At 44.6% G+C, this 22,795-nt stretch overlaps 1 long non-coding RNA gene across 5 annotated transcripts; it reads right to left on the bottom strand.

The window, feature by feature from the left end:
- Positions 1-1,243: 1,243 nt before the first annotated feature.
- LOC107210928 lies at positions 1,244-15,799 on the bottom strand. Of its 5 annotated transcripts, XR_004499380.1 has the most exons (5): positions 8,543-15,799; positions 8,155-8,235; positions 5,328-5,392; positions 4,709-4,753; positions 4,179-4,481 (listed from the first exon to the last, which is right to left on the bottom strand). It is a non-coding gene; the product is annotated as an uncharacterized LOC107210928 (long non-coding RNA). The 5 variants fall into 5 exon arrangements; XR_001524042.3 differs by lacking the exons at positions 8,155-8,235; positions 8,543-15,799 and adding an exon at positions 1,244-2,839 and having other exon boundaries at positions 4,318-4,481; positions 5,328-8,141; XR_004499379.1 differs by having other exon boundaries at positions 8,155-14,924.
- Positions 15,800-22,795: the final 6,996 nt, after the last annotated feature.

The raw sequence follows: 22,795 nt of genomic DNA, 5'->3' as shown, positions 1-22,795 counted from the left end.
ACGGCACACACAGATCCATCAGCACAGCAAGCAGGCCAATGCCCAGGCCTGGCTCACCACAGCCCTTGTTAGGAGACAAAAATGTGCACAAGAGACTAGAAGATACTTCAGCTCTGCTCTGGAGTCCCCATTCTCCTCCCAAATCCCTTCAGAGCACATCTTCTGCCATCTAACATCAAAAGCAGTCGTTCTGTGTCCTGCTGATGGCAGCTGAAGGCTCCTGCAAGAGCTCTTCCCTTTGTCTAACTGAAAGGCTGCGTTTTCCCAGCACCTTGGAACAAGTCAAAAACCATTTCCTCAGTACCAGTGCAATTACACCTGCATGAAATGAGAGCTGGAGGAGCTGAGAGTGAAGTGGTTCCATTCCAGGGAACAGCCTTCAGCAGCTTTTCCACACAGGGATGTTCTGCAGAGAAAATTGCCCAGTGGCCACAGAGACTGGGAAGTATTTCTGCCTTGCTGCATAGAATAGATGAATATCATAAGTCTGAACTGTTAAAATAAGCAAAGCCCTAAATTGTTCAATTAACATGAAGCAATCAAAGTGAGAGTTCTCAGTGAAAAAGTACTGAGGCACAGCTTGAGTTCATAGCAAGCATGATAGCATGATGAAGGTGTGTGACCTTCAAACAAAGCATGGTGACTTCCCAGAGTGTGTAAAAGCCATTTTCCTCAGGTTCCAGAGCTAAATACGATACATAGGATTGTTTACTTCAGTCATTAACAACAATTCTCAATAGATGAAGCCTTAGTACTTACATTCTGGGGAAAAGGTTTTGCTACAGCCTAGGTCTTAAATAATATTTTACTTCAGATTCTTGAAATTCCAGTTGAATTTCAACAGAAAAGATGAGTAAAATTATATTGGTGCACTTTCAGGTTGAGAACAAAGGCTCAATTACAAAGAGAAATGCTGCAGCAAAATTGACTTGATGTCTTTTCTTGTAAAGCTGCTTTTAATGTAATAAAGATTAACATCATTAATGCATTTTACTGAGAACCATAGAAATAAATTGTGCTGTAGTGTTACAAAATCCCAGATTTCTGCAAAGGCAAAGCAATAAATACCATCACTTATTCTACAGAAATACACAAGAATTCCAAATGTGAGAGCAATTAATATCTGTAAACAATTTCCTTATCTTTTCAGCTTTTTAAGGTAAAAACAATGATAAGAGATGGTTCTTTACTTACAGCATTCCCAAAATGTGCATCCACATTTCTCCAAAGAAGGTGGATGGGGAATGGGAAGAAGACAAGGAGATGCAGAGGGGAAAGTGTTCCCAATGTTGTTCTTTACAGCTTTCTTGAGCTGCTCGTGCCTGAGACACAAACAGCAGCTCTGGCAGCTGCCCAAACACTCACCTGAGCCCAGGTACACCTCACAAGGTGTTCCAGCAAAGGGAACACTGAGTTTTAACTGTTCCCAAGCCCAATTCCCCCTCCCACTGTCACAGCCAGCAGTAATACCTCAGTCACAGAGCACCTCTTCCTTAGACCCGGCTGCCTCCAGGAGGGAGGCACAGCTCATTCACCTGCATGCCCAGACTTCAAAAAAGGGATATAAATTTCCATTTCAGCCCTAAAGAGACAATATTTTCCTTGAACTACTGAATGCTTCAGTGGCTTCACTTGAAATCCTGAGCATTCAGCAGCATTCCTCTTCCCAGGGTCATGCAAAGTTTATCTTTCCAAATCACTCAGTGCATCTGTAATCAAACTGTATCTTGGCTGTAGTCCTTGGGTTTACATCTTACTGTCTGTCACTTCCTTCACAGGTTTACAGGAGGTCAGAGCCCCCTGTCCTTCACATCTTCTCTCACTGAAAACATGTCTAGTTAAAGCCAAAAGACAACTGATGGAGCCTCTCACGCATGGCTAGAAGATTTAGGATCATTTCCATAGTGGAAGGTTTTCCATAGGGTTTCCAAAAGCATTTCAAGGGATGCACTCAGTACCCCTCCAGATCATTATATTTAAAGTTGTTGTGATGTTTCTGATTTAATTCAGTTCTTACTGTGAAAGCTACTAGGTTAATCAAAATACGAGGGAGCCCACCATCTATTTTTAATGAATAAATTACAAGTTATTGTGTAATCAGTAAGATTTCATCAAGGTTAAAATTAAGTGCTTATCTCATGATCCATGAACACAATTTTCAGCTGAGGATCATACAACAATGCCAGAAGATGAAGAATGTAATTCCAAGCACAAATGTGACTGTCCCTGCAGCACTGTTATAAGGTGGCCTTGAGCTCACACGAAAGCTTTCAAACAGTAAGGTTGCTTTGTTTCAGAAAGTATTTCAAGGTGTGTTTAAAATTCAGCACATCTTTCAGTCCCATTAATAAAAGAAATGTCTTTTAAACATATCCATAAATCCAAATAGAGACATCACTTTTTGCCTGACTAGACAATTTAATGAAACATTTATTTTTTCTGAGCAGGGGTTTGAGCACCTGAGGAAAGCAGCAGCACGGGCAGTAGCACCCAGAGCCACACACAGACCTGCATTTTGGCCATATCCAGCCACAGCCCAAACCTTTGCAGAATCCTGGAAATGCCTCCTCAGAATCCTGTTTTGTTTACATCAGCCTCCTCACCAGCCTGAAGAGAGCTGCTGCGTTCTGTAAAGTGAATGACATATCTGTGGGCTGGAGACTGATGTTTGTATTACCTTCAGTGACTCACAGGAAAAATTAAACATTCCGTCTTACAAGGGCTTCATCTCTTTGCCTCACAATGTCAAGACAGGGCTCTGCATCAACCATTCACTGCAGCTACTTCAAGGATGGCTCTGGAGAGGGCTGAAGTGACTGCATTTCTTTAAAGATAACTCCTAGTTAAGGAAAAATTATAATTACTCATGCTGAAGGTCTGAGGCTATGATCTTCACACAGAGCAGCGGGACAACAAGCAGAATTTTTGACTCCATTTTAGATAATCAAAATACTTGTTCAGCACAAGAAATGGACCCCTGACACCCATAACGTGACAGTGCAGCCTCATGGTGCTCCCTTACAGCACTGGTTGGGCTGTACAGCCCCCTGAGCCCAGCAAGGCAAGTTCTGCAGCACAGAATGTGCTACTCTCAGAATCAGCCTTAAAAAAAAGAAACTTGCATAGAACTACCATTCACTACAAAAGTTGTTCCCACATGCTAAGTACATTTATAGGTTGTGCTGAAAAAGAGAAAAATTCTTACATTTTCAAAAAAAAAAAATTTTGAATTGAGTTTGAAAAATTTTAATTGCTTTGAAAATCAAATCAGGTTCTGGGTCCTGATAAAATTAAAGCAAATAGATGTTGCAATTGATTTCAGTCATGGACTAAAATCTCTCTGATGTCTGGGGGAACTTAAAACTCACAAACTCTTTTGAAATAAATGCTCATGCTTTTCCCCCAGGTTCAAAGAAATTGGAGAATGATACTAATTCTGTATTCAAATCAGCCCATGAGGATTAGGCAAAGGTAGCTATTATCTCTGCAAAGCATGTGCATAACAATGAACATTTAAAGAGAAAATCTTCCATTTCAGTAAAATTTTATGAGAACACGAAAAACAGTAAAACCTTTATCTCAGACACCTTATGCAACATCCCCCTCCTAGCAGCACTTTTCTCTCTGATGGGTTTTACAATATCCTTATTCAAGAAACCATTCTTTCCACAATGCTAAATTTCCAGAGGTACATTCTCTTTTCACTGTGTTTTAAAAAACAATAATTTGGTTTGAGAGATGTCAATGCTTTTTGGTATTCGAAGTGTAGATAAGGTAAGATTCAGCATATTTTATTGGCTCAGTTTTAAAAGTCTTGAAAATCAACAATTCTCACTGCTTACAGCTTGGTTTGGGAAAATGTGATTTTTATTTAAGGCAATAGCTACTTCTCCAGCTACTTTGCAGTGAAATATTGGAATTTAGCTCTGACAGTGACTGTGGGTTTTTATTATTAGGAAGTTATTTGGACAATATGGATTATTCTTAAGCTAAATCCAAACAAGTGCCAAGAACAAGTCCAACTAATTTGTAAATATAAACAAACTCATACTGCCACAACTCCCAGGAGCTTCCAGGACAGCATCATGCATTGCTTCCATGTCTCAGCACTGGCAAAAGTATTCTGTCACCTGTGACTGCAAAGATAACTTGAAAATGCTCCATATCAGAGCAACAAGTGGGTTTAAACCCAGAAAACAGCTTTTATTTCTAAATTTGGAATTTTTTTCAGTCAGTTCTGTAATTCCAGTGTTTCACTCACAGGTCAAAAGTTTTAAAGCAAAAGTTTATTTCCAAACAGAACAGTTTAAAAAGAACCTGGACATGGCACTCAGTGCCAGGGTTTAGTTGATGAGGTCTTAGGTCATAGGTCAGACTCGATGATCTCAAAGCTCTTTTCCAACCCAGTTCACTCTGTGATTCTGTGATTCTCTTACATAAAAGGTTCTTGTATCACACTTGACATTTTTCACATTCCAATTCTGAAAGAAACATAACATCAATTCAGAAAAAAAATTACTGAAATACAATCAAATTTCCTTTAATTTAAAACAAAGTGGGAATTTTCCAAACCCAGGGCTTCCAAAGAGTTTCCCTGTGGCACAAAGTGAGGTTTACACCTCTTAGCTCATCCCCCAATAACACCAGCACACAAATAGCTCCCCCCAGCCCTGCAGACCAGATCAGCAGTGAGTCCCCCCATGCTCACCTGCACTTCCCAGCTCCTCTGATGCTGACAGAATGGACAAACCCCCTGTGAAAAATGGCATCAAATTATGGGCACATGAGAAAAGCTTTGTTTTTTTACTGTTAAAACTTAACCTGTTCCTTCTTTTACATTGATTTTTCCATTTTCCTAGGTAAAGTGATAAATCTTGGCTGCCTGACAGCATGTAGAGCAGATAAAAACCCATTTGATCTACTCTGCTATGGATCTGCTCGTTAGAGTACCTTTGGAGAATGTTTACTCCTCTGGAAATATAAACTTACTTGAGAATATGTTTTTCTGCAGAATTTTCTGCTGAAAGGTCAAATTCCTGCCATTTCTTCATTTCCTGGTTTCTCTATCACATACCCCAAGAGTGCAGATTACCACTGGCCACATCCTGGTGTTAGCCATTAGAGGTATGGGATGGGTCTGAGTGGCTTTCATTGCTCTAAGACAGTTTTCCCTATCAGATATTGGATTCAGGATTCAAATTTTTAATCCCCTTCTGGAAACTGCCTTTTTTGGGTCCTGCTTTCCTAAAGCAAAAGAGAATATTCCTAAACTCCCCTTTCCTACAGCAGGGTCAAAGTTCAAAGGTAAATTGTCATGGAAATGGTACCTGCAGGAGCTTGCTCTGAGCTGGACCCTCCTGCTGGCAGCTGTAAATATTCCCCACAGGAGCTGCTGAAGGATGAAAAATGTTAGCTCTCTCCAGACAGGATGCAAGGCTATGCAGTTCTGCAGGGAAACTGTGGGAATTGACTTCCCCTTCAGAAAAAAGGTTAATTACAGAGTCTTGGGAACATGTTTGGTATTTACTACAAGCAATAAAGAGCCCACCTTTGACTTGGATGGCAGTTTAGGCCAGAGATTAAGCTTCCTAGTAATCCAGTTTTGCAGCTGAATAATCCTTGGTGTGGAGAGGGGACAGGGCCATCCCACCTGCTCCCAGTGACCTGCTGGGGGAAGGTGATGTCCCCAGCACCCATCCTGCCCACCATTCCCAATAAATGCACCCCAGGGAAGGCAGCCAGCTGAGGGCACAGCCCACTGTCACCTGGCAATCAGTGGCAATGGGCACAGTCCCTGGATGAGCCAGCTGGGCATGAAGGGTCATTCCTGGTGCCAAACACAGCCTTGGCTTCTGCCAGAGCCTGAAGGGCTGGCCTGGTAGCACTGCAGCATTCCCAAAGGCAGGCAGAGCCCTCTGGCACGCACCCTGCAGAGCTCAGGGAGAGCTTTTGGGCCAGCTGAGCAGGCTGGCAGGAGGCACTTGAGTCATTCAGCCACCTGGTTTGACCAAACACTGCCCTTCTCTTTCTCCCTTTGTGTTCACATCAGTTCTCAGCTGAGTTTCACAGGGAGAAGATTTGATTTGTTTGGCTTTGTTTTTCCTCACAACAATCTTTATGAGCTGTTGGATCCAACACCTTTCTATGTGGCCGTGCTGACAGCCATGGACAGGAACCCTGAGGGCAGATGGGCTGCGGGGACCTCGACAGCCTGAGCGTGGCTCCTTCATGTTGTGGGGAGGAAGGGTGAGAAGTCCTGGCTGCAGTGCTGCAGTGCTGTGGGCAGCTGGTGTTTCTACCCTTGGAAAGGTGAAATGTCCCCTAGCAGAGCACTGGGAGTGGGCAGCACTGCAGAGCCCAGCCCAGCCCCGAGGAACCCCTGCACAGCTCTGCTCCCTCTTGTCCTGCCAGTGCCAGCATGAAACCCCACACCAACAAAACCAATCCATTCCCCTGGTGAAGGCAATAACCAGAAGAGAAAAATGGGAGGAAAAACAAACCTGATCTTATGACATTTGTGACACACTGACAAGAACACAAAATGGCAAGAGGCCCTATTTTTAAAGGCCATCATCCTGCTGCTGTCGGAGCACACTTGTGTCAGCAGTAACCCACAGCAGCTCCCTGCATCACTGGCTCATCCATGGCAGGAAGCTGCCTCCACAACATGCCCTCAGAGCTAAAAGCTGGGCTACCACCTAAAGTCACTGCAACATGCCTCTATTTTGAGGTCTCTCTCAGGGAAGTCTGTGGGTAAAAAAAAATTAAAAAATAAAAAATGAAATTATCCAGTATTTACTTTATATCTGTGTGCTTAAATTCAGCCATGACTGATTCTGCAGAGGAACTCTGGACTGTCCAGGAGAGAAGCAGAAGAAGGCAGAACCAAGATGCCAATAAAGAGCCAAGGTGTAAATAGGACTTACACACTCACAGAAACATTAAAAGAGTCAAAAAAGCTTTTGTAAGAGTAGCTTCATGGTCTTACATTGCAAATGAACAGTTACAAGGAAACTAGCATTTTCTTAGGCTCTCCAGGTTAAGAATATATTTTTAAGACTTCAGATTAATGAGACCTAGTGCACTCATTTAAAGCAGGAAAAATTCTTCTTTAATTACTCAAAAGAAAAACCCAATAATTAATAGCTACCAGAAATAATAAATCAGCCATTGTAATCTCATTTCCATTACCCTTATTAGCTCAAGAGATTGGTAGATCAAACCCAATTTCATTCTTCCAGAAATAAGTACACTATTATTTTTAGCTCATTTCCCAAGACTCTGCAGTCACTGTGCTTGGGCTCCCTGACTGTTTGTCCACTCGGATAAGTCTGGAGCCTGCTGGCCAAGTTCAACTTGAATTAATGACAACACAGTAGTCTCAGAGATGTTATTGTCAGACTGTGACCAATCTCTGGCCAGGAAGGACTCAAACAAATGCCCCTGCTTTGGCAGTCAGAAGGAACATGGTGTGAGTCCTTACCTGATTGCACAGGAATGGGTGGGCACAGGGAGAGAGAGGGAATACAGAACCACACATGAGGATATAGACAGGTCACAGTCACCAATTAACCAGTAAATATATCTGTGACTTCAAACAGAATCACTTATTATCATACCATATTTCTTTATCTGCAAAAAATTCAGATTATTTTAATACTAAAAATATTCCATTACCTATAAGGCAAAAAATATGTTAGAAAATTTCCTGACACTGACCCAAAATTCCCACAAACATGGGGGGATAATCCTTAGCAAGCTGATGAGTAGGTTTTGTTCTATGAAGGAAATTCTTAACCTGTTGCTTACAACCTATTTCATATTATTACTAAAATATTTACTGAATGGATATGATGCAATATCCCCTTCTTTTTGCAAAATGTTCCTAAGACCAAAAATAGGTTATGACTTAAAAATAACATGCACCACATTGGAAATCAATGAAACACTCTCCAACCAAGACCCAATAACCAAGTCATGAGCTGTCACACTTCTATTTTTAGGAATGGATCATGTTTTTTTTCTGGGCATTGGCAATGACTCCTTCATGTATCAGTTCTGTAACGTGACCAACCATTTCTAAATGAGATGTTTGATACACAACCTTGTGACAATGTTTATGGCAAATACTGCAAAGTTAACGACCAGCATTACCCAGAGGTTGGGCTGGAACACCAAGCTGTGCCTTGGGTAAACACCAAACTTCTCCCAGGTGCCTCTTTAGCTGGAGTGAACCTGCAAAGGGGATGACAAAACAGATCACAGCCACAGGAGCCAGCTGCTCCTACAGTCCATTCCATCCATGTTATCCCTGGTCACAGCACTTGTGGCTGAGAGTGCTGGACTTGCACCAGGAGAGAAAAGTCTTTGACCAGCAGGAAGGAATGAGCAGAACCTACAGAATATCTCAAAGTCCTGCATTTAGGGCAAAGACAGCACCCACCTTAAGTGCTGCATGACCTCCAGAGAAACAAATGATGAACAAATGAGGAACAGTGGAGCAGTCCAAACCAGCTCAACAGCACAGTTGCTTGGCTCTTACCATTTAGCAGTTGAACAGAACTGGCAGTGAAAGGCTATAAAAGCCCCTAACCACCAGGAAAACTCAACAATCCCAGCATGAGGGTGATTCCCAGTCTGCCTGGCAGGAATGATCTGGGGAGGGACCATGCTGGGGACAGTGGCTGGCTGGATTTCCTCTGCCTTGGCTTACCACCAGGGAATGGAAAGCCACTGTGGACATGGAGTGAGAAACTGCAAGAAGGAAGAAAATCAGTATTTACAAACTCACAGGGAATTTTTTCATGAGAACTTGTTACATTTCTGCTCAAATCTTTCTGCACTATGCAATGGCCTTTTATGTTTGGGGTTTTTTCCTTCATTAATTCTGACTTTGACCATTATCACATCCTGCTTTCTGTAGTAATTACAGTGGACAAGAGAGATGAAACATCACTGGATGCAGGTAACACCTGACTTTATGGCGTTCCAAATCAATTCTCTGTAGTGTGGGCTTATCTTGAGCAAACCAAAAGAAATCTGTGAGAAACTAAGTGCAGCAGAGAGTGAAATGCGGGTTGGTAAGCACAGCAGATGAGGTCCCTGGCCTCCCTTTGGGGAGGATGTGACACATGAAGGTGCAGATACCTGAACTCTTGCTGGATTCACTGGGCAGTGTAAACTCAGTGTGGTTTTCAGCCCAGACCCAGCATGATCAATCCCACAATAGCTTAAACACATGCTAAAGGGATTACCTGACATTTCACGTGGTGCCAGCTCACCTTCAAGCATGTGGCAAAATGTGGGCAATAAATTCCAGGATGCTGGCACAACATCCTAAATAACACCACAGCACTGAGCAGCTCTAGCTCTGTCAGTGTCACATACTGTGACAAATTCAGGCTCATCTCTTTTTGCCCTTAAGGAGCATTTGACAACTAAACATCAACCTGCTGAGATGCTCTAAAGCATCCTAGGCAGGACTAAGATGGGGATGTGACTGAGAACTCCTTTCTCCAGGTTTTGGGATTTCTCATAGACCTTTCCCAGCTGTGCACACATGTGACAAAGCTGGGGACCAGGAGCTCAGCACTGTGGCACCGTGCTGAGGGAAGTGTTTGTGGCTCTTGGCTCTCCAGTTCTTCCAACCTACAACTTGCAGTTCAAGGCTCCAGATACTCAAATCTAATGATTTCACTGGTGACTCAGCAGCAAACAAGCACTTTCTGCACTCTTTAGTCCAGCAGCAAGATATATAGTTTTCAAAAAGTAAAAACTTGTCTTTTCTTGACACAAGGGAGTTATATAATCACCTAAAAGTAAGTAGACAAACTCTAAAATTATGTCTTTTTTACAATTGCTGTGCTGGTTACTCTAGACTGATGTACAATGCCTTTACAACTGATTGCAAGTAAGATCTTGTCTAAATGAAGAGGAAGATTCATAAACAGTTGCCAGAAAAATTGCTTTATGATTTCCCTTAAAACTCTAATTTATCAATGTTTTAGTCCATGTTTAGCCTTATTCCACATAGTCTTCATTAACTTTTGCCACTAACGTTTCATTAACTTTTACTACTAATATTATTGCTCACCAAAGTCTAAAGCAAAAGATGAGCCTGGGAATGGAAAACATTTGTACATTTTTATCCCTTATGCAGCATGCATAAAAGGAGTGTAGTTTCTGTTTCTCTGCCTCCCTGGGGGATTCACTGCTCAAAAAAACCCCACCACCTGGTGAAAATACCTTATTCCTTACCTTTCTCATTTGCCAGTAACTCTGAAAATAAAAACAACAGACTTTTGCAGGACAGCCAAACTTCAAACTGACCTGGTAAAGGGGGAAAACTGCAGCACTTTTGCTCCCCTTGGGAGAGATTTTGACTGCATCCTGACCAGCAAAACCTTGGAACAATTTCAGTGTAGCAGAGCTGTTATAAATCCATGAGAGCACAGCAGAGCTCAGAGGGGGGCTTGTCTCAAATGGCAGTTTCACACAGCATCCATGTGTCCCTTCTTAACCAGCATCTCTTAAAGCCTGGCAGCAAGAGCACACTGCCACTGCCCCCTCAGAGGCAGAGTGACACCTTCTGCTTCTTGCCATTCCCCAGAAATGCAGAATTCCACGTACCAGAGACAACAGCTCCACCTGGCAAAGTGGGAAGGGAACAGGGAGGGTACAAATTAAACTCAACACCACTGGAAGTGCTTCAGCACCTACTTGCAGCAAGTCCTACAAGGATGCCTGTAAATGGTTTGGAGTTATTTTAGTAGGAATGATCTAATAGTCAAATTGGTTTTGCACAGATCATTGTTATAATGGGTAGCATGAAAAGGAAGGAGCTTCCTCCTGAGCCTCCTGTATTATAGTTAATTTCATCAGGATAATCATTGCCTGGGAGTACCCAGCCCTGTGAAGACCTTTCTTTTTATGCATTAGTGAATTATGTTTTAATTCCTCATTATCAGTGATGGAAATACTATGCAGAAAACCCATCACACACTGATAATTTGGGACCATGCACCCATCTTTGCCAGCTGCCTCACCAAGGAGCTGCTGTGCTCCACACTGTCCTCACATGCCTCAGCAGCACCTCAATTAACAATTCTGTGTCTCATTACCTGGACTGAATTTATTCTTGATCTTTGACTCCTTAATACAAAAAAATGCAATAATAAAGTGCCAGCCAGAGTTGGCTTTCCATAGATCATTCAGAATGCTTTTCTATTCCAAATTTGAGGCATTTAAAAACACTCCTACTCCACTGCTTATTAAGTCTTGTGGATGTTTCTTATCTCATCTGCTTCTCCTCGTCTCATCCTGTTAGAGACCCTCCCTGTTGGATAAAGTTATCAGGTCTTTGAATAAGGAGAAACAATTTCTTTCACTTGATTAACTGCATGACTTAATGCTATCAGCTCCATTAGGGGACAGGAGCATGAGACAGGCTATCAGGGAATCAAAGTCAGTCACAGCAACACAAATCTCTGCAGCAGCACCATGAGGTTTGAATAATCAATTGCACATTCCCAGGGAGTTTGCCACCAATAAGAAAATATTTCTTGCCGCTTTCAAAGGTATTGTGCTGCACAGGAGATTGACAGTAAAAACAAAACTCCTACAGCATCACTTCTTAGGTTATTTGCAGAACTCGACACAGGTAAGGTGCAAATTTGGGGCAATTCAGATATGAGAACATGACATTATGAGAAAGATATCGGTAAGTAACTGCAGTTATTAAAATGAGATAAATTAACTTTGGCTCTATCTGGGTGCCCCTGGTCAGAAGAGCACCTATTGCAGAGTGAACTCTCAGCTGCCTGAAGGCTGAGAGAGTCCTGCCCAGGTTTTCATTGACTAATAACTCATTAAGTGCTTCTTGGTAAGTGTGAGGTCCAAGGCAGTGCTAACCTGCTTGGTGGTTGTGGAGGATTTGAAAGAGAGCTGCGCAGTGTACCAGGTGGGTGTTTCCAAGCCCCAGGGAGCCACACAGTGGAGGTAGCACAGCTTGTGTTGGACATGGCACACAGACCCTGAGCTTTCCTGGAGCCCAAGGACAGCCAGGGCAGCCCCAGTGCCCCCAGCCCCTCCTGCCTTAGCCATGAGTTCCTGTCCCTCCAGACCATGAGCTGCTGGGCTGCAGGGAGGGCTGGGAGTTCTGCTGGGGAGGAGACAAAGTGCAGCATGCTGGCCAAGTCAGATAAGGCTTTTGCTTTTAAACCAAGCAGTTTGGTTCAATCACTGATACACACAAGCTATTTTTGTCTGATGAGATTCGTCAGTCAATTCTGGTACATCAGTATCCACGTCAAAACTGTCACATGTGGTAGATGTCTCAGGAAAAGGAACTAGGACTGATAAAGTCTAATAAGGCCAACCAGGACTTCAGAGAAACTCTGGAAATTTGGATCCCAGGCCAAGAACTTGGTAAATTCTTGTCTGAAATGAAAACTTTTGTACCACCTCAGTCCCAGAAGCTTCCCAGAATAAACATCACTACAGCTACCAAGAACATGGTGTGAACTGCAAAATAATTAAACTCATCATGTGCCAAGGGAAACCTGACTGATTGCTGCAATGCTGATTAGTTGCCCCCCTTGCTCTGGAGAGCATTAGCATGAGAGCAGAAGACACCTTTGATAGGCACTGAAATATCAAGGTTATCTCTTTGGCAGTGTGGCTGAGGTTACTGTCCCAGGAAAGGCTGCTTTCATCTCAGTATCACAGCCTCTTCCCCTCCTGTTGCCCACACCTCTGTGAGGGTGAGGCATGACCACCCCAAACAAGAATCCAGTCCAGTCTTGGGCACTTCCAAGCAACCAAAATTCTTCCTGCCTGCTGAGGACACTGCTCTCACACAGCTAGATGGCACAGTAACTTACTCCATTCTGCAGCAGCTGCTTGCCAGAGATTAGGACTTTCAGCACTTTTACTTTTTAACTAAAAGAATTCACATCTTCAATTCCCAATCAATTCTCAGCCCTGCTGAAGTTCAGCTGTCTGACAGAAGCACACAAAACCTCATGTTTGGGAAATTCTCATACATATATATATATATATATATATGTATATATGTAAGTTCTCAAGTAAGATATATTAATTATCTGAAGCCCAGCCTCCAGGCCTTTTTCAAAGCTGCTCAGCTCCAGCCATCGTGTGCTGCAGGAGGAAGCAATAGGTCTCATACAGAAGTAGATTAACTCTCCAGAGCTTTTCTAATTAGAGACACCAGCTCCTTGCCAAGGAGATGTGCTTGCTGCAGCTTATTTTAGCTCTGCAGTTCTGACAAACCAGACACTTTTCTTCTTATGATCTTGTGTAATTGGAAGACAAACTTTTTCTGAATAATGAATGCTCAGAGACACCACTGTTCATGAAGCAGCACACTTTCATGATAAAAACAGATCTACAAAATGATAGCTTAACTGTAAAAGAGAGTTTGTTCCTGTAAATCCCAGAAGCAGTGAATGATGGCAGCAATCCCCACTCCAACCCCTGCTCAATATCAGGTCAGGTTGCTCAGGGCTGTGCCCAGTGCAGCTCTGAGTGTCTCCAAGGACAGAGGTTTCCCTGCCTCTCTGGGTCCCCATGGCAATGCCTGACCACACTCACAGAAAGAACAATTTTCCTATCTAGCCACAATTCCACTTGCTGCAAACAGCTCATCACTGCCCTTTGCTACACAGCTCAGAGGAGAGTCCATCTCTAGTCTCTGCAATTTCTCACTAGATTACATTATAGTTATTCTTTGAATTGATCTTTGGCACTCTCCACACTTTTAGCTATTAAAGAACAGGCCTTATTTAGTTGTGAGAATTACTGGGTAGAAATGAGAAGGGATTCTTATCTACAGGAGTGACTGTGGAGTGTGAGGGTCCCTTCTGCAGGGAAACACGGTGAACTAGGACCACAGCCTGAACAAAAACTCCTGCTAGGCAAAGGAATGTACATTTTCCAGCTTACCTTTCCTTTCTGCTTTACTCTGAGGGGTGTTTGATAGAGCTCCCCAGGAGCAGAAGCACAGCTCCTGTCACCACAGGGCACCATGCCCAAGTCTCAGCAGAAATTCAGTGCCTCATCCAGACAGTGATGAGGATTAACATGCTTTCCAAACTCCTTTTGAGCTTCTTCCTCAAGAAGAATTCACAGAAGAAGGGCTGAGGAACCAGCAGATTCAGGTCAGGGGTGTACTGGCTCCTCAAAGGAGCAGCCCAAGAGCAGGACAAAGCCAACACTTAGGTGTTATGGAGAATACCAGCACAAAAATGAGATTTCCATCTGTCCTGATGGTTTCACTCCATGTGCTACCTGTGTGCCTCAAACCTCTCAGCTGAAATCGAGCAGGATCTGCAGTGCCCACCCTTCCCCACAGCTATTGTGTGCCACATCACAGAAACCAGAAAAAGATGGGAGCAAACCAAAGGTCAATGCAATACAGAGGGTTTAATAGAGTTTTCTGTGCTTTTTCCCTTGGACAACACCGAGGGCTCAGCCTTTTGTCTTAACACACCATTACAGGTTTTGGCAGGTATGTAATAGAAAAAAATACCACAGGGACATTTTATTGTGTTTCCTTTTCTGCTTTTCTCCTTCCCCTCACTGTCTTGGGAAAAAGTAGGAAGAGGAATTTCAGCCATTGCCAACTGCTGTATTAAAACAATAGAATTTTGGGAAGCCTCAAAGCATTATTTGTAACCACAATAAGCACAGTCTATAACTAAGCCTTTCACATCAGCAGATCACAGCAGGGCACTGAAGAACTGATTGTACACCTAAGCACGTTTGCATCCCACCTAAATATTAAGCATTAATTTAAAGTGTTAAATGCCCACAGCCCACACACAGCACCCTTCAAACTGCAGAGGGAGAAACAGCTGAGGTGAGCTGAGGAATAGCAACCCAGATGTGCACCTCGGTCTCTGCTTCCTGCAGAGTGAGCCCACAAGGAATGCTGTCCCATCCCATGGAATAAATGTCAAACCTCAGTGGGATGAACCCAAATCCTCCTCCCAACAGCAGCTACTGCCACCCACAGCTCCCCAAGAGTCAAACACTGAGGCTCTTCATCTTCTGTATTATTTAAAAATTCAGCTGTTGATTCTAGCAGTCTGTCACATCACAGCATATTGCTCTTCTCTCTTTAGAACAGATAGTGTGGGGTGTAAAATAACAGACACCCCCTTTTCTCCTCTATTCAAGCTTTAACTCCACAGAAGCCCTGGCTCCCCAAACCTTTGCATGCTGCTCCTACATGCAAAGTACAGCCTAAGACAGTGACCCTGAATGAGCTCCTGATAGCACAAATTCAGCAGCAGCACCACCAAAGCACACAGCAGCTCTTGTAATTTGATTTCTATTCATTTACATTATACATTAATCTAACACTATACATCAGTCAATAGGTGAGAAGATTTCACTGCTCACTGGTTATGAGGAACCGATTAAAGGAGTGATAAAGAAGATTAATTTATTACAGGATCTGCTAGGAGGCTAAATGCTTGCAGGAGGAAAGGGATTATTGACTTAGATTTAACAGAGGAATAATTCCCATTCGTATATGTGTACATAGATATAAAATAAGATGTAGGACTATATGGACCAAGTAGACTGGAGATGAAGGATTGAGAAAAGCAGCATGAACCTTCCTTCTCTTGCAGCCCTCTGCACTGCTGGAAAAGCACCACTGTTACTCTCTGAATGCAGAGACACAGAAGCCTTTAAGTGTTGAAAGGTGATAAAAGCCCCACCAATGAGCCTCTGTGAGCTGTGCTGCCTTCAGACTCAGCAGGGGCACGGGAGGGGACCAGACAGAGTGAGTGGCCCTGGGTGGGTGGCAGCAGACAGGCCAGCACAGCATCACACACGACACAGCCCCAGCATCACACACGACACAGCCCCAGCATGACCAAGCAGCAGAACCCATCCAGCGGCTGCACAGCTGGTTTTACCACCTCCAGCAGCCGAGCTGCCTGTTCCGTGTGCTGGGACACAGATGTGCCCCAACAGCACCTGCATAACTTCTGCTTACACTGCCAACCTCCAGGACTCACTTATGCATCTACCAAGCCATGGTGGGCTTGCCCCTTAATTCATCTACCTAAAAAAAAGGATCATTTTTCCACTGGGATTTAAGTGCAGCCTCACAAAACCCTGACGCACACATGGTACCACTGGGATCACTGGGGGTTAGATCAGCAAGGAGGGACATCCCCACCAGAGCAAATACACACAAAGGCAGTGTCTGGGGACCACGCTGGGCAGTGACCCTCTCCTGGCTGTGTCCCTGTGTGCCAGGCTCTGGAGTGCCTGCAGACTGTGCACAGTGCTTGTGGCACAGCCGGGATGGAGCGAGAGCCACCGCAGCGTGAAAGGATTGGCATCTGCCCAAGGGGCTCTGCTTAATGGGCTGATCCTAGATACATGTATTTGGACAGGGAGCAATCGATATTGCACAGAGCAGCACAGCACATGCATTGTCTGCAGCCAATTATGCAGCTCTCTCTGCCGTGCAATATTCATTTTAATGTTACCCTGAAAGGAGGGAGCACGGCAGGTCAGCCAAGGAGAGTGGCAGCGCTGCTGTACAATGCAGCCCTCACTTCTTTGAAAACTCATGTCAATCCAGTGCAAATCCTGTCCTCCAGGCCCTTACAGAGCACAGTTCAAGGAAATCCATTAAGCCTTTACCCTGTTCACCATCGCTGCCGTTTTGTCTTGCCGGTGCCACGCGCGCCTTTTGGGCTCTGCTCCACACCCAGCACAGCATCTCCCTTCCCACCAGCTCTCAGCAGTAACAGCTCCCCAGGGAAAAACAGGACAGTCACAGGGACTCAGGTCACCCTCCTCTTCCTGACCAAGCCCAGGTTGTTTAGAGAAACATAAATGCCCAAATTAAGCCTGGATACCTGGGGGCCTTAGGCTGTGCCTTGGTAAGTGGCTATTGATTTACCCAGCACAGGGCAGCACCCTAAGAAAAGTTGTATTATGGGACAAAGAATGCTGCTCTGAGCCAAAGAGCCTGTCCTCAACACAGCACTGCAGTCTGTTGGGTCACAGCATCCTTCATCTCTTTGCACATCAAGTCAAAATCCATAAAATGCCTCCACAATCCCTTTCTCCCAACCTTCATCTGACTCTTCTTCAAGGCTGAATCTCCCCTCACAGTGCTTGGAACTGAGTCTCAAACTACCTGGCCTCTGTTTTAAAGGCTCAAAATGACAAAAGGAAAAAACCCAACACCTAAAGAAAGCAATTATTTTAATTACTCATTTTGGGTACAAAAAGACCCTCAGCTGTTTGAAGCCCTTGATTCAAGGGTATGGCTATTACAGGCAGCTGACCAGCACAACACATACTGCTGCCATGCCCTCTGCAGTACCCAGAGGTGCTTCTCTATCCAAATTATAGGAAATTAACATTTTCAAAAGCTTTTGAGTGTTCCCAGGCAGGAAGCATTACAGGAGGCAGCCGAATCAGTATTATTTATATAGATCCCATTATTACAAAGTAGAACTCCACACTGTCACTGTAATAAAGCATTACCCAGGAGGCCACTGAAAAACCTGAATAAAATCCTGTAATACAGGATGAAATAAGAACAAAAAGGAGGCAGCCTTTCAGATGCCTTGATGTTATCCCTTTAAATGAAGCTGCCTTGACATATGCTGTGCATCACAGGGGACTGGCACGTCAGCAGAGCACTCCACGACAGCCACAGGGCTCCAAAATCCACCTTTCCTTCCCACCTGTATTTTTGAGTTTAATTCTTCCCATTTTGTTTCCCTACTGATGTGAATATGTCTCCTCTGCTGGGGGATTTGGCAGTAAGAAATCCCAGGGGACAGCCCTGGCAGGTACAGCCTGATTTGAAGGCAATACTGAACAATCTTCATGCAGAACATCCCTAACAGGGACAGATTGAGGCAAATTCCTCCTGAAAGACCAGGCTACTGCTCTGCAGAGCCCCACAAGCTATGATGTGTCCTCTCTTTTCAAGCAGCCAGCTACAGAAATGACAGCAGCAGCACATGCTGCAGAAACAAATATTGCCTGGCTCTGGACCCGGCCCAAAGGATGAGCAGCTCCTACCTGTGCAGCAACCTGGGTTTGTGCTGTGGCTCCAAGGTACCAGTGCTGCTGACTTGGGCACAGCTGCAGGCTTGGCTGGGGGTGGGTGTACACCTATGGACCAGGTGGCTCTTTATTTTTAGGCACAGGCTTCCCAAATGCACCTCTGGGAGGTGGAGACCCCTTCCCTCGGCTCCAGCTGAGCCTTGAGCACCCCTGCAACAGGCAAGGCACACCCGGGGGACAGGGAAAGCCAATATCACTCCTGCTCTCACTGAGGGAGCTGCAGAGAGAAGCCTTTTAGTATTGATACAGAAACCCAAAACCAGGACACTCTGGCCCTGCTATTTGCAGAAGCAATAATTGTCTGTAGGTGTTTAAGGAATACAGAACAAACCACATGCAGAGTGACCTCATTTCAGATCTGGATCCATTCCAGGACAGTTGTGGACAGTTATCAACATCTGGTGATTTGCAGCAGAACTTTCAGCCAGCATCTCCATCATGCCCATGGGAGGCCCTAAGTGGGCTGTTCCAGTGAGAGGCTGAGCTGGGACTCTGCAGCACCCACAGCCCCAGCCCGTGAGTGCCCTGGCAGTGCCAGCCCAGCCTGGGAAGGGCAGCTGAGCAGGGTCTGCCAGCTCTGCCCTCCTGCCTGACACAGGCTGGGGACAGAGCCAGCTGGGACAGGCACAGCCTGACCAAGACAGCCAAATTAAACCCATCCACGAGCACCCACCGAGCTGGGGGCAGCTATAGCTGCTAATTGTCACCAACAAGGTTGCTGTATTTTAAGTCTCAGTGTGTTTCACAGCGGTGCTGGGACCTTCACCTCTGGCCAGAAACCCTCCCCTTATGACAAGCTCTCATTAAACACACTCCTAAACAAGCAGATTTGTATTACTTCCCAGCAATCATGTGGAGACCAGGTGCCAAGGAGATCCCTGAGCAGTTCAAGCCAACTATTAACACATTCAAAAAATATAGCAAGATCCACCTGAGGACTATGGATAAAGCTCAGTATATGCCAATGCCTACAAATAAATGGGGTACTGGGGACAGGTCAGCTAAAGATCAGCTAATCTGCATGTCATCTACCATGGAAAATAAAATGTCAAGTAAACCAGGTGTTTGGGTTGCATCAGTATTTTGACAGAGATCTAAGCTTGAAGCAGACTTCCAGGTGCAGCAGCTTTTCAGTTTAAAATATTTTATAAAAGAAAAAATGGCACTCAAATTATTTTAAAATTAGTTAGCTGATAGGTACTACACGATAAACAGACACATAGCCAAATGTTTTCTGTCCTTGATCCAAGCCTGTTCAGTACATCACTCAGTTATGTGGGAAATGAACAAAGCCATTGCTGATGCAGTGTGTGCACGGCAGCACTGGGTGCCAGGAACAGCATTGATGATGGGAACAGATCTGGAAAGCCAGGCAATATCCGTTTATTTGAGCAAAGTGCTCTCAATAGCTGCAAATGGCACAGTGCCTGTCTAAGGACCAAGTACACGGGTCATGCTAATCATACAGATAACAGCAATTAAGGAAAGGAAATGAGGAGGTTTGTACAGAACCAGCCCTACATGAACTCCTCATGTGATGCTGTTACTAAGAGGGGAAAAGCAATCCAGGGCTACATAAATAGGAGATTAACCAGCAAGTAAAGGGAAAGGGTGTTATTTCAGCATCCGGTATCCAAGATACCACTGCTAAATGCTGTGAGCAGCTCTGGTGACCATATTGCAAGGATAGGCCTGAAAATATGTGGAGGATTCAGACAAGATTCTGAAGTCATATTGGCTCTGGAAAAGTTGCCTCACAGTAAGAGGCTTTTGTGGCTCAGGCTCTGCAGCTTTCCCAAGAGGTGGCAGGGATAATTCAGCCCAGTCTGCAATTACCTCTGAGAGGATGAAAATCTGAGAGCAGGTGGCTCCTGGCCCAGCCAAAACGGACACACTGCAGAAGCATTAAATGCAGCAAACATTTTAAAGCAGAACCCTGGGCTGTGGTCAGCTCAGCTTCACTCAAGAGTGAATGGAGAAGCGAGAATGACATGTGGACAAAATGCCAAAGTCAGGAGCCCAAAGCAGAAGGTGCAGGTGGAGTTTGGATGAGCAAAGCAGCACCCCTTAGCTTGGACACACAAGTGAGCAGGGTGTGGGGGTCCTGCAGGTGACAACCCCCTCCCAGTTGTGCTTAGTGACCCTCCCCAGCTGCCCCATCTCTGATCCATGTGTCACACATCCCTTAACAGTATCAAAAATGAGGTTAATGGCAGTGGGAAAAATTCCAAGATGCTCCATGGAGAGTACCTGAGGAGCCAACAGCTCACACTGCCTGTCAGGACCCTTTACAGCACAGGACATGGAGATCTTTGGGGTTTATTCCTCATATTGGCACGTGAATAACCTGAGGATGGTTTGTGGCTGTGTTACTGTGCCTTTCCACTGAGACCACTGCAGGATTCAATGAATTTAAAAAATAACAGATGATACCCAGGACAGGGCCTCCAGCTGCCTCAGCAGAGCTGCCCAGCAGCCTCACAGCCTCTCCCCAGGTCCACATGGTTTGCCTGACACCCACAAAGCCTCAGCAAAGTCACAGGGAGGGAGGAGCAGGACAACCCCCTCCCCACTGGCCACCTCACATCTGCAGAGCTGCAGCTTCTGATGCCAGCCTGAAGGCAGAAATACTCATTTCTGCTCACGGAAGAGTGCACTGGGGTCAGGTTGTCATACACAAGAGGAGCTCATCAAGCCTTTGTGCCCAGTTATACACAAATGAAGCACCCTCTGCAGTCACACATCTCTTGTGCTTTCCAACCCACCACAAGCACCTCCACCCAAACCTGTGCATGGATTAGCTCAGGGGACTCTGCACATCATCCAGTTAAAAGGAGGGGGGAAAAAACCTGACAAAGCTCCAGAATGATTAGGCAACATTTCACGTGTCAGAACAGCAGATTTAATTCAAGTCTGGAATTTGTTAGAATGCTTCGACTAAAAAGAAATACAGGCTGGCATTATGATAGAATATATTGTAATGGAATCTGCAGCATCAGATTTTTCCAGGCAAAAACTACTTGTTACAATAAATTATCTAAAAAATCAGTATTCATATAAGAATCTGTGTGCATCCACAAAATAGGAGTTGCAAATACATTAGTTTTAAAACAATCTCAGAAAAAACTCATTTCCAGTTAAGTTCCCCCATATCCTGCCCTCTCAAATGACTGCAAAGAGCATCCATACAGTCTCAGAAATCCCATTATCTCCCTGTTCTCGTCATAAATTCAGCAGTGTTTCTTTGATAAATTACATTCTTTTCTATCATATTATTTCAGTAAAAAGTACACATCAGAGCTCTTAATTATAGTCCACACCTGTAAATTGGATTTTTTAGATATATATAATTGGAATATATACATGTGTAGAATATAAATATAGTGCATACACGTAGAGATTAGATCAGGATGTTCCATTACCAAAACAGCACTATCATTTCTACAGCTCTAAAAGAGCCTATTGTGATCTGTGATTTATGTGTTTGTGGGAGCTGTGCTTGTCACCCAGAGCTCTATGCCTCCTTCATTCCTCTGGTTAAAATAGATCAGTTTTTTTAGTTTGTCTATGCGATAAGCTATTCTGGAAGAGTTATTCTTGTGTGGATGCCCTCAGTCTGAAATGAAATACTTTATCATTTTGATTTAGCTTTATCCATATGCTCAAAATTCCCCTATTCCACATGAGGAAACCAAAGAATAAACTGAGCAGTAAGTCTGCTTCCAGTCCAAATGTCCTAACACTGGTGTTGGGCTGAAGAAGCTCCTCAGTAACAAAGTACCCTCACACACTGGCTGAGTACACCCTTCCCTGGGAAGGACTGCTCCAGCCAAGAGGAGAGAGGTGCAAGGGAGGAAAGTCTGTACAAATTGTCACAGGATACAGAACACACCATCATCCTTCTTGTGTTCATCACATCTGGGAGGCAAATGCTGCACTTGCACCCCTTTTGCAGAGCAGCAGCTGAGGCGTGTGTGGGAACACAGAGAATTCTGGTACCCAGGGGATTTGGGACTCTCATCACAGGCTTCCATCAAAAGCCCACAGTAGTTCCAGTGACTTGCCCAGGTGCACTGTGGAAATTAACACCAAAGTGCCTTAAGTCCAGCTTTGGAACTGGCCTTTGCAATGTTCCCACTTAACACAAAACTGGCTTCTTTAGGAAAAGTGTCGCTACAAGGCTTTCATTTTATATGACTTTACTTAAAATTAGCATACACCAAGCATGTAGGAAACAAGAAATTAAGGAAAAGCACAGCAAGACCAGCCATGCAGTTTAGATGTATTTTGCAATATGTGATGGCAGGGTGAGCCCTCAGCCTGCAAAGCAGTGGGGCTGCAGTTCTTGGAGCACATCCCTGAGGTGTGGGCTGGCACAGGGACACTGTGACATGGGACCCTGGCACACTGTGCCTGCCACATCCCCCTCCCCTTGCCAGCGGCACAGAGCCCACAGAGCCACCTTGATCTGGCAGCAAGGCACAGATTCATCTCCTCTCCATTAGCTGTGGCTTTGGGCAGGCTCACTGCCGGGCTGGGGCAGCACGGGAAGCGAGGCAGAGCCACCGGCCCTGGGACAGAGCGGCACGGGGGACAGGGCTTTGCAGGGATGGATGGATGGATGGATGGATGATGGATGGATGGATGCATGGATGGATGGATG

This window comes from Parus major, chromosome 14 (genome assembly GCF_001522545.3).
Source record: "Parus major isolate Abel chromosome 14, Parus_major1.1, whole genome shotgun sequence".
Classification (NCBI taxonomy): domain Eukaryota; kingdom Metazoa; phylum Chordata; class Aves; order Passeriformes; family Paridae; genus Parus; species Parus major.
The sequence above is the reverse complement of the archived record's forward strand: the minus strand, read 5'-3'. Positions and strand labels throughout refer to the sequence as shown.